The sequence below is a fragment of the Lupinus angustifolius genome, unplaced genomic scaffold (assembly GCF_001865875.1).
Source record: "Lupinus angustifolius cultivar Tanjil unplaced genomic scaffold, LupAngTanjil_v1.0 Scaffold_253, whole genome shotgun sequence".
NCBI classification, from domain to species: Eukaryota; Viridiplantae; Streptophyta; class Magnoliopsida; order Fabales; family Fabaceae; genus Lupinus; species Lupinus angustifolius.
Window position 1 is genome coordinate 184,577 of NW_017727367.1, and position 4,964 is coordinate 189,540.

Here is a 4,964-nt window from a genome sequence, read left to right on the forward strand (position 1 = left end):
TTAAGTTCCAAATGAGATTACATAATGGATTTTTGCATCTCATTTGCCTTCTCCTTTCTCCTCTTGAATTATAAACTAAAAACTATAAAACTTACTTACAAAAGCTTCTATGAACCGAGCTTTCAAACTAAGAAATAAGAAGAGAGAATTGTGTTTTTTTCTTAAGGGAAGAGAGATTATTTTAAATGTAGGAAATGCCTTCATATTTATAGAGTTTTCCCTGCCACCACTGAGCTGCTTCTTTGCACCGCTCAGCAGCTGACCAAACCCTTCAGCATGGGTTTGGTCACTTGGTCAATAGCTTGGTCACCTCCTTAAGCTTGAGTCACCGAGGCTAGTTGTGAGCTATGGGATCAGCTATGGTGAGCTACTCCTGAAAAGCCTATGGTGGGCTACTTGAATTGAGGTCATGCATGACTTCATGGTTTCTTGATGGCTAAGGTAATTCTGGGTGCACACCGTTGAGCACACATGTGGCACCGCTAAGCTACATGCTTGAGTAGCTTTGACCATGCTGACTAAGACGTGGTTTGATTCTTGCTGACGTGGTCAGGTGTCTGGTTCACCGCTGAGCACACATGTGGCACCGCTAAGCTGCCTGCTTGAGCAGCTTGGGCGTGTGTCATGCTTGTTTCTGACCATGCCAAGCTTTTTTTATTCTGACCGTGTCAGGCTTTGTCTGGTGCTAGGCTGAGCGGTCAAGCAGGTCCGCTAAGCTGCCTACTTGAGAAACTTGGTCTGTGCCAAGTTGGTTTGACTGAGCCATGTTGGGTCTAACCGTGCCAGGCTGGTGTCCAGGTCAGCTCAGCGTAGCTTGGTCCACGCTAAGCTACCTGCTTGAGCACCTTGTGTTTGACTTCTTTTTCTTCTTAGACCATGAGTCTTTCTTCTCTTTTCTTTTTCTTTTTAAATCCTACAAAACACATTAAAGAGAAATACAAACACAAATATACAAGATTGTGATATTTTATCCAAAAAGTATTGTTTTTAAGTTGGTTTTTCTCAATTATGCTTAAGATAAGTGCCATAAAAGTGTATGGAATTTAGATATGTTTGACACTTATCATGTTGTAAATTCACCTTTTGGGGTGTGAGGCATCACCTTAGAAGAGGAGAGGAATTTATGAAGAAATCCTAGCGTAGAGGTTGTTCAAATTATTTAAGAACTTTTTCCCTCCCAACAAATAGTCCCCTTTGAGGCGTCAATTTGTTGAGAGGTTTTGGTGTGATTATAAAAGTAGTTTGATTTTATTTTAACTCTTTTTCTGGGTTTTTTTTTTGGTTTCCCATAGGTGTTCTCGCACTGGAGGCAATCCTGTCTGAGCTGGGAACATCCACAGGTACGTGGGGCGAACTCTCCCAGCGGACATTTTTTCCATCCACAAGACTCGAACCCGGGTTCTTGCTTAAGGGAAATCAAGCATGTACCACTTTTTCCGGGTTGAGTTAACCGTATCATTTCTTATGAAATATTAGTATTGAGAGTGACACTAGAGTGATAAATAAATAAATAAAAGAATAAAAAAAGAATAAATTGCAATAAATAAATAAAGCAATAAATAAATTGTTAGTAAGTTAATATGTATGTACATCACACTTTTAACATCGTTGCAATTTATGAGTTAGATTGTACTTATGCATTAGTGTGAAACACTCTTGATTAAACTACTCGATACGTAGTTGCAACTCATGGATTAGATTGTACTTATGCAATTGGATTTCTATTTCAACAAAATTTATAAGGTAACTCTTGACTATATTTACTCTTAAATCTCTTTCAAGATTCAATTGTAGTATATTATACAGTTATGTCGAACCATAAATAATTGTCTAATATAAACGTAATCATACTTAATATCTTCTATCAATAGTAAAAAGTAACAAATAAATTGTTTTTGTGATTTTATAAAATGATAAAAATGAAAAAGAATAGAAACTAAATATTTACAAATTCAAGAGGAGAATGTAGTTAGAATGATGAATTAAGTTCTTGAACAATATCAACATGTTAATTTATGCAAGTTATGCGTTATACCTTGGTTAAACCACACACGATGTTCATAACTTTCCCTCCATTGTCCCGACCTGGAAAATATGATTTTCAAACCTTGTATAATACACTAATCAATAGTTAACTATCATTTGTCGGAGCAAGGTACAACACCCTACTTCAGATTCATTAACATTGATTAGCCTTGAATACAAGTTTCTTAAAATAGATGCTATTGTGGAATGTGAACTAAGGTGTATCTTCTACTTTTTGGTTCACTTGTCAACACTTTAAGAAGAAGCATTTTGGATCTTTAAATCAAGTTTTAGGTCATCAAGCTAAAATCGTATTAAGAACTTATTAAAGGATCAATATAATCAAACTAATAACTTGTATAAATGAATAAGAAGATAAAAAATATTAAAATAAAATTACACAATATCCAAACCGATTTTTGGAGCATTAGCCATCTTTCCAAAGTTTGGATGCTTTTGGTTTTAAATGATGTTACAAAATCATACTTTTGGATATTATATTTCAACTCCATTCCCTCTGAATTTCTATGAAATAAAACTAAAAAAAAGTCTAAGAAGAGAGAAAACTAAAATGGGAAGAAAATAAGAATGTACAACGTATTTACAAAGCGGGCTAGGATCTATGCAAAGTGGCACCTCCTACTTGGCTTGTCATTTCCTGTGTCATACATGATGTCATGTGTTTGGTCTTCAAGTTAAAGCATTGCTACTTGCTTGCTGGCTTGGGAGGATTCTTCATGGTGAAGTTTGATGGTTGGCCATGTGCTAAGCTCACACCTGACCACACCTAGTTGCCCAACTTCCTTCAAAGGAAGATGACCTACCTTCTTCAAGTCGAAGCAACCATTTTTCTATGGGTCTTGAATTAAGCGTGGTTCGTTACTTATCATGCCTAAAAGGATTTCTTCAAGGAAAGTTAAGTTATCTTTCTTAAATCCAAAGCAATCTTTTCGGCAACAAACTAAGCACATAGCATGCCATGTTTAGCTTGTTTGTTTTGATCAATTTTTTTAGTTTTTGGCTTGTTATTTGGCTTGAATTCTTGGCTCTCTTTGAAGTAATTCTTTTTTTATTCATTTTCCTACAAAATTCAAAGACAACTTGGACAAGAGGTGATCAAAAATTATTTTACTTAAACACACAAAAATTATCTAAAAAGTGTGTTATAAATTGGGTTTTATGCATGATTAATCAAGATAAGTGCCATAAAAATTTATCGAAAAGTATTACATTTTGGCACTTATCGGAGGTCACATCCAAGAAGGAGTCTCTTTGGGAGTGCTTAGTCAAAAGTAGTGTTGAATCCATTAGAAGCTAGGTCCAAGGGATTCTAGATGGAAGAAGTCTTTGTAAAAACATTCAATTTCTTTTTAGTAAAAGCAAATCTTCCGGACCAGAAGGGAAGGACTAAATGTAGATTTTAGTGGTTGGCAATCGAAGCAGGATAAATCAATACTATCACTTTCTCTCTTTTCCCTACACTTTTAATTTTTCACAATTATCGTATTTCTTTATATGTGATTGCATTCATATTAAGATTATTACATAAGTGTATTTGCATGATTAGTCATATTCATTGAACTATTTAAGTACATATTAGTTCAGATTAATCACTACATCATGTTGTATCAAGAAAAACATATTTTCAAGAAAATCAGCAAGGTTAATCGATTAAGCCATATGTTAACCGATTAACTAGAGCTTTCTGTTAATTGATTAAGTAGTCATTTAATCGATTAAAACCAATAAATTTTGTGATTATCTTTTGTAACCAAATTATTTTAATTGTAACTCAAAACACCTAATAACCCCCTCTATGTGAAGTTAGAGCCATTGTTAACCAACAAGTGACATGAGAGCTAGTTCGAATAAGTACTAGCTTAATCACTATATTCATGTGATCCTAGAGATATATATAGTGGACTATAGGAATCCATTCAGTGGGGAACGATCCTCTATCATGCGCCCTCCTATGTTTAGTGGAGAGGGCTATGCCTACTAGAAAGTAAGAATGAGGATATTCATAGAGACCAGAGATACATACATTTGGGAGACCGTGCAAAATGGATCTCATATTCCACTACACATTGTGGAAGGTGAAACTAAAGAAATGCCTAAGTGTTTGTGGACAGATGATGAAAAGAGAAAAGTACAACACAAATTGAAATCTAAAAACATCATAAATTCAACATTCTCTTATGATGAATTCTTCAGAGTTTCACAATGTAAAAGTGCCAAAGAAATGTGGGATACTTTAAAAGTAACCCATAAAGGCACAAGTGAGGTTAAACGTGCTAAGTTGAATGCATTGACTCATGAATATGAATTGTTTCATATGTTTCCTAATGAATCCATAAATGACATGCAAAAACAATTTACTCATATTGTTAATCATTTTGTTGCTTTAGACACAGTGATTGCAAATAGAGAGCTTACTAACAAGGTTTTAAGATGTCTTGATAGGGCTTGGCAACCAATAGTGATGGTAATTATGGAATCCAAGAACTTAAATCAAATATCACTTGCAATCCTTTTCAGAAGGCTACAAGAATATGAGATGGAACTTGACGCTTTACACTTCATGAAGAATCGGACTAGAAAAAGAAAGGAATCTCCCTCAAGGCTAAAACTTCAAATGCAATAATTCAAGAGGAGAAATCATATGATGAAGAATATGATTCTTCCGATATCGATGACAAACTATGACACTCCTTGTAAAGAAATTCAGCAAGTTCTTAAAGAAGAAATGAGCATTCATAAAGTTTCAAGAAAAGATAAAAGAGACTCAACCATGTATGTGAGAAGGTAGGACACATGAAGTTCTCATGTCTCACCTATCTCAAGACAGTTGAGAATTAAAAGAAAGATTCATGGGACATCAAGACTAAGAAATCCTACATTGTATAGGATGCACCTGAAGAAGAAGCAACTTCAAGCAC